Source organism: Salvelinus alpinus, chromosome 2, assembly GCF_045679555.1.
Source record: "Salvelinus alpinus chromosome 2, SLU_Salpinus.1, whole genome shotgun sequence".
Lineage (NCBI taxonomy): Eukaryota > Metazoa > Chordata > Actinopteri > Salmoniformes > Salmonidae > Salvelinus > Salvelinus alpinus.
Genome location: NC_092087.1, coordinates 54,063,754 through 54,078,513, shown reverse-complemented (window position 1 = coordinate 54,078,513; position 14,760 = coordinate 54,063,754).

Genomic DNA, 14,760 nt, shown 5'->3' with positions numbered 1-14,760 from the left:
TCAACTGAAAACAATCAACTCTCTTTATGTACACACAGAGGCATGCATGTGGAAAGGAAATTAAAAACCAAAACCGCCCAAAATGCACAAGTCATCTAACAACCGTAACCTCGCAACACACCGTCACCAAACTGACATGAACACGAGTGGTACTGAGTAAAAGGAATCATGTAGCCTATCACCACCTTAATAAAACACATCCCGAGAAAGAGGAACTTGTCAATCAACAGTATGAACTAAAAATATTCCACGAATCATCAGGTGCCTATGTAAGTGAATTCCTAACACTAGGTATTTAGTGTGTTTTGCAAAACAATATCACTTTATACGACTTATATAGCTTATCGATAAAAATCCATTAAAAAGTCATTTTTCTGCAGTCATTCAACGGAACATTTGCTATGGTGGCTGGGAGGGGACATAACAAAATAATGAATGACTGTCAATAAGGGGGAGAGTGATGGAGTAGGCTGTGGTCCACTATCTGACGTCAAATGTTGATGTTTTAAAGCAATGACAAGGTTTAATGTATGCTAAGAACACAATGTTCTGATTACGTTCCTTCAACAGTAGGAAGACAGAGTCCTTGTTCTCCCCCACGTCCTGCAAGAAGACCACAAAATAGCCCTCTCTGTAGCCTATAGTGATGATGTCATAACTAAGTGCCACAGTAGTTTCTGTTTGGCCAATCACGAGTCCAGTTGAAGCAGAAGTGACTCTCGCGTACAGGGACTGAAGGACAGGATGTACAATAGAGCGCCGTCTACCTCGACTCACGCAATCCATTTACCCTCTTTTTGACAATTTCCCCAGATGATATCAGTGTCTTAGCTTCGAGGCCACAGCTATAGGCTGACATAATTGAAACATTCCAGGAAGTCAATGTGTCATGCCCATTAAAACAGAAGGAGATACTATAGGCTCCGGAGAGAAGTAACCCCTAGGTACAGATCTAGGCTCAGCTTCCCCCTTCCCCAATCCTAAACTTAACCATTAGTGGGGGAAATGACCCAAGGTCAGCGTCTAAGGGCAACTTCACCATACACCAAGATCTCGCTATAGCCTCTTCGGCCAGTTTCCGGCACACAGATTAGGCTCAGACTAGTCCTGGATTAAACATGAATTTAATAAAATGTGTCCAGGGAAAGCGGTCCTCAGTGTCCATTCACTTGCTTTACAATATCATATACATGTAGGTCATTTTGAACACTGGAGCCGGTGATATGACATTAAATGTGGTCAACAGGTGCTCCCTAAAAACCTTTAAGGTCTCTGTAGGGTAGCCTTAATAGTTCCTAATAAGGGATTGGAATGAAGTGCTTTACATTGTATGGGTGAACTCACCTAATCCACGCAGCCAATGTGTTGCACACCCTTGGGTGACCTTACACACGGTTCTTGCATGGACAGGGGAATGAAGAGATCGAAAGCATATGAGTTGGTTCTACTTTATACAAGTACAATAGCATATCTGAGCCATAGAAATAAACATATTAGATATATCAATTGTGTATCTACAGCCCAATGAAATCAATAGCTACTAATGAATACGAGCCACATTTCTTTAAACTGGCTTTTTTTGTATTTCTTTCCCTCTATATGGCTTATATTAGAGAGCAGCACTGTATATTCAGCTTGTATAACATCCTTTTTCTCCCAAATGACTAACCAAAGTAAAGGCGCAAACCACGCATCGACGACACAACCTTAGCCAATACGTCAATCAATCACTCACCCACACCCAAAAATATATAGATTAATCTATATATATATATAAGTAGAAAAGTTTGGAAACACCGACTCATTCCAGGGATTTTCTTTATTTTTACTATTTTCTACATTGTAGAATAATAGTGAAGACATCAAAACTATGAAATAACACATATGGAATCATGTAGTAACCAAAAAAAGTGTTAAACAAATCAAATATATTTTAGATATTAGATTCTTCAAAGTAGCCACCCTTTGCCTTGATGACAGCTTTGCACACTCTTGGCAATCTCTCAACCAGCTTCATGAGGTATTCACTTAGAAAGGATTTCAATTAACAGGTGTGCTTTGTTAAAAGTTAATATGTGGAATTTGGTTGTGAGCCAATCAGTTGTGTTGTGATAAGGTAGGGGTGGAATACAGAAGATAGCCCTATTTGGTAAAAGACCAAGTCCATATTATGGCAAGAACAGCTCAAATAAGCAAAGAGAAATGACAGTCCATCATTACTTTAAGACAAGAACTTTGAAAGTTTCTTCAAGTGCAGTCGCAAAAACCATCAAGGGCTATGATGAAACTAGCTCTCATGAGGACCACCACAGGAAAGGAAGACCTAGAGTTACCTCTGCTGCAGAAGATACGCTCATTAGAGTTAACTGCAGCTCAGATTGCAGCCCAAAATAATGCTTCAAGTAACAGACACATCTCAACATCAACTGTTTAGAGGAGACTGCGTGAAATCAGGCCTTCATTGTCAATTTGCTGCAAAGAAACCACTACCAAAGAACACCAATAAGAAGAGACTTGCTTGGGCCAAGAAAAATGAGCAATGGACATTAGCCCGGTGGAAATCTGTTCTTTGGTCTGATGTGGCCAAATTTGAGATGTTTTATTTCAATCGCTGCGTCTTTGTGAGACGTAGAGTAGGTGAACGGATGATCTACGCATGTGTGGTTCCCACAGTGAAGCATGGAGGAGGAGGTGTGATGGTGTGGGAGTGCTTTGCTGGTGACATTGTCAGTGATTTATTTAGAATTCAGGGCATACTTAACTAGCATGGCTACCACAGAATTGTGCAGTGATACGTCATCCCATCTGGTTTGCGCTTAGGGGACTATCATTTGTATTTCAACAGGACAATGACCCAAAACATACCTCCAAGCTGTGTAAGGGCTATTTGACCAAGGAGAGTGATGGAGTGTTGCATCAGATGACCCGGCCTCCAGAATCACCTGACCTCAACCTAATTGAGATTGGAATGAGTTGGACCACAGAGTGAAGGAAAAGCAGCCAACGAGTGCTCAGCATATGTGGGAACTCATTCAAGACTGTTGGAAAAGCATTCCTCATGAAGTTGGTTGAGAGAATGCCAAGAGTGTGCAAAGCTGTCATCAAGGCAAAGGGTGGCTACTTTGAAGCATCTAACATCTAAAATATATTTTCACTTTTTTGGCTACCACATGATTACATACGTATGATTTCATAGATTTGATGTCTTAACTATTATTCTACGATGTAGAAAATAGTAAAAATAAAGAAAAACCCTTGAATGAGTAGGTGTGTCCAAACTTTGACTGGTACTGTATATATATATAAGAAAGTTGAGAAAGCATAGTGTTTCAGAGAGAGAAAGTGAGAATAAGTCGTAAAACACGGTCATCAATATCATGTTTGCATATATAATCCAAGAATTTCCTTACTGAGCGTTAGTAGTAGTAATATCTATGTAGCCCTATGTACAGCTGCGGGGTCATTGTATCGATACGTAGTATTTACAGGATGCAGCCACTGGAGGGCTGAGCAGCATACAACACCGGAGGACTCGGACGTGTCAAAAAACTAAACAGAAAACGGTCCATCCGAGTCCTCAAGACATTCTTTTCAAATAAATTCCACTTCCGAGTTGGAAACGAAAGGGGTGATATCTGTGAAGAAGCAGCTTTGAAACACTCCACCTACTAAAAACTGTACATTTGAGGAGAAAAAAATGAACAATTCATGGAATTGTTTTAAGATCCTGTCCAGATAACTTGCATGGTTTGTGGCTATAATACAAAAAGACGTGGACAGTAGAGTAACCGGCCTAACTATGCATTTCCAGTCAGAGTTTGGCATTGTAGCCCTTTAAAAACGGTGGTATAACTTGAACATAGACATATATTAATAGATACGCTTGAGTACAGGTAGCAGTGTTCATGATACATAGAAGTTGTAGCTAAGTCTATTTAGAGCTATCATAATCCCCCCCCCCCCCCCCCCAACCTCCGAAAAGAAAGAAACCAACCAACCAGCGCTCTGGCTTGGTTTGATTGACAGCTTGTTTTAGTGACTAAACAGCCACAGCTCCCACACACTATTCCACAACCAAACTATTTCCAGGTTACAGATAATATTCTGTAGGCTGTATGAATCTATTCAGAGTATACACATTTCCTTCATCAAGTCCTAGAAGCTAGTTAGCAAAAGCTAGCACAAATGGTGAGTGTGCACATAAAAGGCATCATGTGGCTACACTAGAAGCTTGGAAGCTTAGAGAGCGTTGACAATACCTTCGGCAGAGGTGAATGACGTGTGTTTTGCGGCGTATACGTACACTCAAACACTTGCCCTTGAGGGAAGCGATTGAGCAGAATAACCGGAGAAAGGATGAGAGAAACACGTGGAAATATTTTGCAGGCACTGTTTTCGCTCCAGTGAGGACCTAGTATCTATTAGCTGTCCACGATTGAAATGTTATCATGCATTTTGAAGGTTCTATGCTGTGTGTATTTCTGAATACAAAAACTGAGAGGTGAAAATCAGAGGTAGCTCCAACATATTGGCTAACTGTACAAGTGAGTGAGTGTCCTTACGTGTGTGTGTATGTGTGTGATCATACGTATGAGTGATCATACACCGCCATGCATAAAAGCAGCACTTGCATGACACACACACAAAAAGCACACGGTGTACTGTATATACCGGCACACAAGACGCAATACTGTTTGGCAATATACTGTCTCTTAAATACCAAGGTAAGCGTACATGGCAAATATTGGCAGAAGTTCCATGTATGTATGGTTCTGAAGTAAATTCCATTGTTTGTATCATTCGCTCCCCATCGCTTTGCATGTTCCAGTCAACAGCTCCTCAGGTACCCAGTCCCAGACCTGACCTACCGAAGCTCCTCACGCACACATGCACACGCACACACGGCAGGCGACTTTCTAACACACACACACACACACACACACACACACACACACACACACACACACACACACACACACACACACACACACACACACACACACACACACACACACACACACACACACACACACACACACACACACACACACTTCTATTACCCCCACCCCCCCTCCCCCCTCCCTCACAACACACACGCGCACCTTCACTCACACACTTACATTCACACCATCCACAGTCCGTCTAACCACATTCCTATAGCTCCCACCTCGTACTCTCCTCCCACCTCTCCTATGACCTTTCGTCCACCTCATCCACCTCCATCAAAGGTCACCAAAAAGTGTTAATTTAGGAGACCTCGCTGCCGAACACCTCCAGCACCAGCGGAGTCAGCTGCATGCTGTGCTCGGGCTGGAAGGACAGCGAGCGGTACTGCTTGGAGTGCTCCTCGTTCAGGCTGCGCAGGTCCGCCAGCTTCTGGATCATCTTGGCGTACACGAGGCGGCCGCCCGGGTGGTGCAGCTGGATGTAGGCCTGCAACGTCTCCGACAGACGGTCCTGCAGGGTCTCGATGCGCCCGTGGTCCTGCACGCCCGGACGGTCTGGAGAGGAGAGAAAGGAGGGAGAGGGGCAAGGAGAAACGGAACGGTAAGACTTTTAAAGGGCTTCTTCATATTCATTCTCGTCCAAGGTGGCTTAGCAGTTCAGACGTCTTTTTCTGTTCCGTATTGTTCGTGTCCTGTATATATATATATTTACACCTTTCTTCGCATATCTTTTATCTATTTTATTATCCAAGAACTCAACTACAAAAGCTTTCCTGCAAAAGCTTTCCTGCAACCCGCTTCACCAATTACAAAAAGTATTATTTACCTCAATCTGAAAATCCATCGTGGAAGCTAGCCAGGGGCTAATTCAGAAGCTAGCCTGAAAGCTAACCAGAAGCTACTCCGATAGCTAGCCAGAAGCTAATCTGTAGCTGCCCCGAAATTAGCCGGTTTGCTGGCTAGCGTTGGTGTTTCAGCTGCCCACGTTTAGTGGTCATCAGCTATTCCTTTAGCTCGATAATCTACCGGCACTTTTGTGCGAGCATTCCGGGACTCTTTTTCTCTCAGTTTCCCCGGATTCCAGCCGCAGGCTCTGGACACTTGTACCTTGATTTCGCAGCTAGCTAGCTGCAAACCGTGTGACTATTGGCTTACGTCGACCCCGGAGCAAATTCTAATCATTCTGGAGCTAGCCAGCTGAGGAGTTCCATCACCATCCGGACCCGTTTCTTTTGTTGCTGCTGCAGATACGGAACCCCACCGGGCCTTCACGACTGACTGCCGCGACTGACTGCCGACGTTATCTGCCCGAGGGATTTATCCAACTGGCACCTCCGTCCCGACGTTACCTGAACGCTCATCTGAGGCCCGCTAATCGTTAGCTGTCTTATCGGCTGCTATTTGAACAAGTATATTGGACAACTATTATTATTATTATTATTTATTTATTTTATTTTTTCCCTGGGTCACTATATCTATTTTGCCAATTTGGATTGATCCCCTCTACCACACGGAACCCCACTACACGGAACCCCACTAACCTACCGACGGAAACGCACGAGGTATCTACAAACAGACCTCCATCCTATGCTGCTACCGATAGCCATATACCCGGCCAGCTGTCTGGATCGCCACGACCCCAACCAACCTCTACTCACTGGACCCTTATTGATCACTCGATTAGCATGCCTCTCCTTAATGTAAATATGCCTTGTCCATTGCTGTTCTGGTTAGTGTTTATTGGCTTATTTCACTGTAGAGATTCTAGCCCTGCTCTCTATACCATATCCAACCTCTCAGTTCCACCACCCACATATGCGATGACATCACCTGGTTTCAATGATGTTTCTAGAGACAATATCTCTCTCATCATCACTCAATACCTAGGTTTACCTCCACTGTATTCACATCCTACCATACCTTTGTCTGTACATTATTCCTTTAAACTATTTTATCGCCCCCAGAAACCTCCTTTTACTCTCTGCTCTAGTAGCTCTAGGCGACCAATTCTCATAGCTTTTAGCCGTACCCTTATCCTACTCCTCCTCTGTTCCTCTGGTGATGTAGAGGTGAATCCAGGCCCTGCAGTACCTGGCTCCACTCCTATTCCCCAGGCGCTCTCTTTTGATGACTTCTGTAACCGTAATAGCCTTGGCTTCATGCATGTTAACATTAGAAGCCTCCTCCCTAAGTTTGTTTTGTTCACTGCTTTAGCACACTCTGCCAACCCGGATGTTTTAGCCGTGTCTGAATCCTGGCTTAGAAAGACCACCAAAAATTCAGACATTTTCATCCCCAATTACAAGATTTTCAGACAAGATAGAACGGCCAAAGGGGGCGGTGTTGCAATCTACTGCAAAGACTGCCTGCAGAGTTCTGTTATACTATCCAGGTCTGTTCCCAAACAATTTGAACTTCTACTTTTAAAAATCCACCTCTCTAAAAACAAGTCTCTCACCGTTGCCGCCTGCTATAGACCACCCTCTGCCCCCAGCTGTGCTCTGGACACTATATGTGAACTGATTGCCCCCCATCTATCTTCAGAGCTCGTGCTGCTAGGCGACCTAAATTTGAACATGCTCAACACCCCAGCCACCCTACAATCTAAGCTTGATGCCCTCAATCTCACACAAATTATAAATGAACCTACCAGGTACCACCCCAATTCCGTAAACACGGGTACCCTCATAGATATCATCCTAACAAACTTGCCCTCCAAATACACCTCTGCTGTTTTCAACCAAGATCTCAGCGATCACTGCCTCATTGCCTGCATCCGTAATGGGTCAGCGGTCAAACGACCTCCACTCATCACTGTCAAACGCTCCCTGAAACACTTCAGCGAGCAGGCCTTTCTAATCGACCTGGCCGGGGTATCCTGGAAGGATATTGATCTCATCCCGTCAGTAGAGGATGCCTGGTCATTTTTTAAAAATGCCTTCCTCACCATCTTGAATAAGCATGCCCCATTCAAGAAATTTAGAACCAGGAACAGATATAGCCCTTGGTTCTCTCCTGACCTGACTGCCCTTAACCAACAGAAAAACATCCTATGGCGTTCTGCATTAGCATCGAACAGCCCCCGTGATATGCAACTTTTCAGGGAAGCCAGAAACCAATATACACAGGCAGTTAGAACAGCCAAGGCTAGCTTTTTCAAGCAGAAATTTGCTTCCTGCAACACAAATTCAAAAAAGTTCTGGGACACCGTAAAGTCCATGGAGAATAAGAACACCTCCTCCCAGCTTCCAACCGCTCTGAAGATAGGAAACACTGTCACCACCGACAAATCCACTATAATTGAGAATTTCAATAAGCATTTTTCTACGGCTGGCCATGCTTTCCACCTGGCTACCCCTACCCCGGACAACAGCACTGCCCTCCCCTCTGCTACTCGCCCAAGCCTTCCCCATTTCTCTTTCTCCCAAATACAGTCAGCTGATGTTCTAAATGAGCTGCAAAATCTGGACCCTTACAAATCAGCCGGGCTAGATAATCTGGACCCTTTCTTTCTAAAACTATCTGCTGAAATTGTTGCCACCCCTATTACTAGCCTCTTCAACCTCTCTTTCGTGTCGTCTGAGATCCCCAAAGATTGGAAAGCAGCTGCGGTTATCCCCCTCTTCAAAGGGGGGGACACCCTTGACCCTAACTGCTACAGACCTATATCTATCCTACCCTGCCTTTCTAAGGTCTTCGAAAGCCAAGTCAACAAACAGATTACCGACCATTTCGAATCCCACCACACCTTCTCCGCAATGCAATCTGGTTTCAGAGCTGGTCATGGGTGCACCTCAGCCACGCTCAAGGTCATAAACGATATCGTAACCGCCATCGATAGGAAACAATACTGTGCAGCCGTATTCATTGACCTGGCCAAGGCCTTTGACTCTGTCAATCACCACATCCTCATTGGCAGACTCGACAGCCTTGGTTTCTCTAATGATTGCCTCGCCTGGTTCACCAACTACTTCTCTGATCGAGTTCAGTGTGTCAAATCGGAGGGTCTGTTGTCCGGGCCTCTGGCAGTCTCTATGGGGGTGCCACAGGGTTCAATTCTTGGACCGACTCTCTTCTCTGTTTACATCAATGATGTCGCTCTTGCTGCTGGTGATTCTCTGATCCACCTCTACGCAGACGACACTATTCTGTATACTTCTGGCCCTTCTTTTGACACTGTGTTAACAACCCTCCAGGCGAGCTTCAATGCCATACAACTCTCCTTCCGTGGCCTCCAACTGCTCTTAAATACAAGTAAAACCAAATGCATGCTCTTCAACCGATCACTGCCTGCTCCTGCCCGCCTGTCCAACATCACTACTTTGGACGGCTCTGACTTAGAATATGTGGACACCTACAAATACCTAGGTGTCTGGTTAGACTGTAAACTCTCCTTCCAGACTCACATCAAACATCTCCAATCCAAAGTCAAATCTAGAATTGGCTTCCTATTCCGCAACAAAGCATCCTTTACTCATGCTGCCAAACATACCCTTGTAAAACTGACCATCCTACCAATCCTCGACTTCGGTGATGTCATTTACAAAATAGCCTCCAAAACCCTACTCAATAAATTGGATGCAGTCTATCACAGTGCCATCCGTTTTGTCACCAAAGCCCCATATACTACCCACCACTGCGACCTGTACACTCTCGTTGGCTGGCCCTCGCTTCATACTCGTCGCCAAACCCACTGGTTCCAGGTCATCTACAAGACCCTGCTAGGTAAAGTCCCCCCTTATCTCAGCTCGCTGGTCACCATAGCAGCACCTACCTGTAGCACGCGCTCCAGCAGGTATATCTCTCTAGTCACCCCCAAAACCAATTCTTCCTTTGGACGCCTCTCCTTCCAGTTCTCTGCTGCCAATGACTGGAACGAACTACAAAAATCTCTGAAACTGGAAACACCTATCTCCCTCACTAGCTTTAAGCACCAGCTGTCAGAGCAGCTCATAGATTACTGCACCTGTACATAACCCATCTACAATTTAGCCCAAACAACTACCTCTTTACCTACTGTATTTATTTATTAATTTATTTTGCTCCTTTGCACCCCATTATTTCTGTCTCTACTTTGCACTTTCTTCCACTGCAAACCAACCATTCCATTGTTTTTTTTTAGTTTTTATTTTACTTGCTGTGTTGTACTCACTTCGCCTCCATGGCCTTTTATATTTTTATTTATTTATACATATATTTGTTTGCCTTCACCTCCCTTATCTCACCTCACTTGCTCACATTGTATATAGACTTATTTTTTTATTTTTTTTTCACTGTATTATTGACTATATGTTTGTTTTACTCCATGTGTAACTATGTGTTGTTGTATGTGTCGAACTGCTTTGCTTTATCTTGGCCAGGTCGCAATTGTAAATGAGAACGTGTTCTCAATTTGCCTACCTGGTTAAATAAAGGTTAAATAAAAAATAAAAATAAATAAAATAAATATTCATTATCTCCTGCACCAAACCAGACAGTGTGTACACGTGAAGGGAGGGGGAAGACATGGCTGGTAAGACTTTAAAGAGGCTATACAGAACTTTTGCCTCAGAGAGGTGCTCTTGAGCCAAAATGAGTCCGCTAAATGTCCAGAAATAAAGTCCAGAAATGACCTTATTGTATGAAAAGGGGCACACCTCCCCACAGGCATGAACAAAAGCTTATGTTAGCCTAACATCAGCCTAAAACTAAGCATATTTGTGGTTTCATGCGAAAATAAATAAATTAGGCTAATATTATATAATGTACAAACACGCTTGCATGTATATTTTAGCCTACAGTAAACTAGGAAATCTACACTGACTGTACAAAACATTAAGAACACCTGCTCTTTCCATGACATAGACTGACCAGGTGAATCCAGGTGAAAGCTAGAATCCCTTATTAATGTCACTTGTTGATGAAGGGGAGGAGACCGGTTAAAGAAGGATTTTTAAGCCTCAAGGCATGCGTGCCATTCAGAGGGTGAAAAGGCAAGACAAAATATTTAAGTAGCTTTGAACGGCGTATGGTCGTAGGTGCCAAGGCACCTGTTTGAGTGTGTCAAGAACTACAACACTACTGGGTTTTTCACGCTCAACAGTTTCCTGTGTGTATCAAGAATGGTCCACCACCCAAAGGACATCCAGCAAACTTGACCCAAATTGATGCTGTTCTGAGGGCAAAAGGGGGTGAAAATCAATATTTGTAAGCTGTTCCTAATGTTTTTGTATACTCAGTGTATATACAGACACTAAGGAATTCATGAGACAAGAAATTGATTCATATTAATGTACAAATACAGGCACGTAGTGCATGCACGTACAGTGCATTCAGAAAGTATTCAGACCGCTTGACTTTTTCCATATTTTGATACGTTACAGCCTTATTCTAAAATGGATTTAAAAAAATTATAATCACACATAATACCCCATAATGACAAAGCAAAAACAGGTTTTTACACATTTTTGCAAATGTAAAATGTAAATATCACATTTACATAAGTATTCAGACCCCTTACTCAGTACTTGAAGCACCTTTGGCAGCGATTACAGCCAGATTACAGTGTCTTCTTGGGTATGACGCTACAAGCTTGGCACACCTGTATTTGGGGAGTTTCTCCCATTCTTCTCCGTAGATCCTCTCAAGCTCTGTCAGGTTGGATGGGAGTGTCGTTACACAGCTTTTTTCAGGTTTCTCCAGAGATGTTTGATCGGGTTCAAGTCCAGGTTCTGGCTGGGCCACTCAAGGTCATTCAAAGCCACTCCTACGTTGTCTTGGCTGTGTGCTTAGGGTCATTGTCCTGTTGGAAGGTGAACCTTCGCCCCAGTCTGAGCGCTCTGGAGCAGGTTTTCATCAAGGATCTCTCTGTACTTCGCCTCCGTTCATCTTTCCCGAGATCCTGACTTGTCTCCCAGTACCTGCCACCACCATGCTTCACCGTAGGGATGGTGCCAGATTTACTCCAGACGTGACACTTGACATTCAAGTCAAAGAGTTCAATCTTGGTTTCATCAGACCAGAGAATCTTGTTTCTCATGGTCTTCAAGGACATTAGCTGCCTTTCGGCAAACTCCAAGTGGGCTGTCATGTGCCTTTTACTGAGGAGTGGCTTCCGTCTGGCCACTTTACCATAAAGGCCTGATTGGTGGAGTGCTGCAGAGATGGTTGTCCTTCTCCCATCTCCCCAGAGGAACTCTAGAGCTCTGTCAGAGTGATCATCGGGTTCTTGGTCACCTCCCTGACCAAGGCCCTTCTCCCCCGATTGCTCAGTTTGGCCGGGCGGCCAGCTCTAGGAAGAGTCTTGGTGGTTTGAAACTTCTTCCATTTAAGAATGATGGAGGCTACTGTGCTCTCGGGGACCTTCAATTCCTTTGACCTCATGACTTGGTTTCTGCTCTGACATGCACTGTCAACTGTGGGACCTTATGGAGACAAGTGCGTGCCTTTCCAAATCATGTCCAATCAATTGAATTTACCAAAGATGGACTCCAATCAAGTTGTAGAATCATCTCAACGATGATCAATGGAAATAGGATGCACCTGAGCTCAATTTTGAGTCTTATAGGAACGGGTCTGAATACTTATGTAAATAATATTTCTGTTTTTATTTGTAAGAAATGTACAAACATTTCTAACCACCTGTTATCGCTTTGTCATTATGGCATATTGTGTGTAGATTGATGAGGGAAACAATTGATTTAATCCATTTCAGAATAAGGCTGTAACGTAACAAAATGTGGAAAAAGTCAAGGGGTCTGAATACTTTCCGAATGCACTGTATATGCACATGTTATCGTCAACCTCACTGACGAAAATGTACAAAATATACACACATGCACAGGTGTGTGAACTTCAGCACAAAGACACACAACCCCCCCCCCCCACACAAGCTAACTGATCCTCACAAAAACAAGCAGACTCACATAAACAATTCATGACAGACACACACACACTACACACACCCAGTGTCAGCGTGTACCTGGGGAGAGTAGGCAGATGGCCATGAGCAGCACGTGTTCCTCCTCGTGGAGGTTGAGTTTCTTCAGGCCAACCTGGAATTTGACCAGAGGCTCCAGCAGCTCCAGAGTGTGGCCCGCTGCAGGAGACAACACACACACACACACACACACACACACACACACACACACACACACACACACACACACACACACACACACACACACACACACACACACACACACACAATCACACCCACTCATAGAGAAACCCCTGAAGATTCTGAGTAAAACCGCATGAGGGATTGACAGACACACACACACACACACACACACACACACACACACACACACACACACACACACACACACACACACACACACACACACACACACACACACACACACACACACACACACACACACACACACACACACACACACACACACACACAGACAGGATGGACAAGACGGACAGACAGACGCATACACAGAGTGGCATTCACAACATAAGGGTCCACACACAGGTAATGCATGAGTTTTACATTAGAGAGGCTATTGCATCATCGCCAGCTCAGCAGGCATACCTCAACTGGAACGTAAAATATAACACACTTCTGATTATGCCAAGGCACTTTCTCAGTAAAAAGTACAGTTGCATTTGGCGCGTAGACAGACTCCCATATCAGTATGCCCATAAGCTGTGTCTCAGTTGATTTCTGATACGAGGAGGCGGCCGCCAGTTACCACCCTTTGTATTAATACCCCCTATACAGACAGAAATAAATGCTAATTCAGGGGGCTGCTCCTCCTTGGCATTTGAGCCAATAAACCACGCTTTCTCCGCGCCTTCGCTCTACATCTTTATCTGGTGCCCTTTATCGGTCCAGACCTCGCCCGACGAACGCAGCGGGGCCAATGGCACGCTTCCAAGAAGCTGTCCTGACCTGACCCGACACTGCCGCTGACTGCGCCACATGAACAGAAAAGAGGAGCACTCATTGACAGATCATGGAAGGTTAGGGTGAAGGGGGGTGTCCGAGGTGTCCTCCTACCGAACATTTATTTTAAGAGGAAAATGATATTCTATTATAGAAAGACTTTTACAATTATAACAGGTAAATGGTACATGTTGTCCGGTAAATATAATTGTAATGAAGAATAGTGCAGATTTCTATAGGGTGTACTGGGGGGTGGGGTACACTGGCTTCGACTTCCAGGCCTTGCTTTCATACCTGGTAGTGGCTATGTAGACGCATACCTTACTTGACATCTGATTTAAGGCACAAAAGGTATAGCAGCTGAAGAGTGGAGCATGCATACTGTTAAAAGGGCATAAAGGGGTCTTCCCTTGAGGGTAAAAAGTGAATTATGTTGTCACAAGTGTATACACTGTGCCTTGTAACACGCAGGCAAATATAATAAGCATATGAAGGCATAAAAGGAAGAGAGGATGCCCACACACCACCATATCTCGTAGTAGTGAGTAGTGCAAATGTCTCAAATCTTTTGCATTCAAAACACCTTGGGGAAAAGATTCCAGGGGGACTACCGTGATAAATGATACAGTCTATATGTCGCGTGGTTGAAATGTCATTGTATGACTAATTGTATTGACAACTCCTCATGATAACAGTTGGACGATGAGCACCACAGCACAGAATTGCTGCCGGTCTAAACCAAATGGGAGGCGCACAATGTACTACTACGCTAAGATTAGAAGCTGCATGACTGCAATAAATATTCTAGTTGTCATTTTTTGTTGTTATTGTGTCTATTGCATTCCAAACTTTTTACATTCTCCTATACAACAGTGTGTGGGTCTCTGTCTTTGACCTTACCTTGTTGAAACCAGTGCACCTGTGACTGGTACTGAC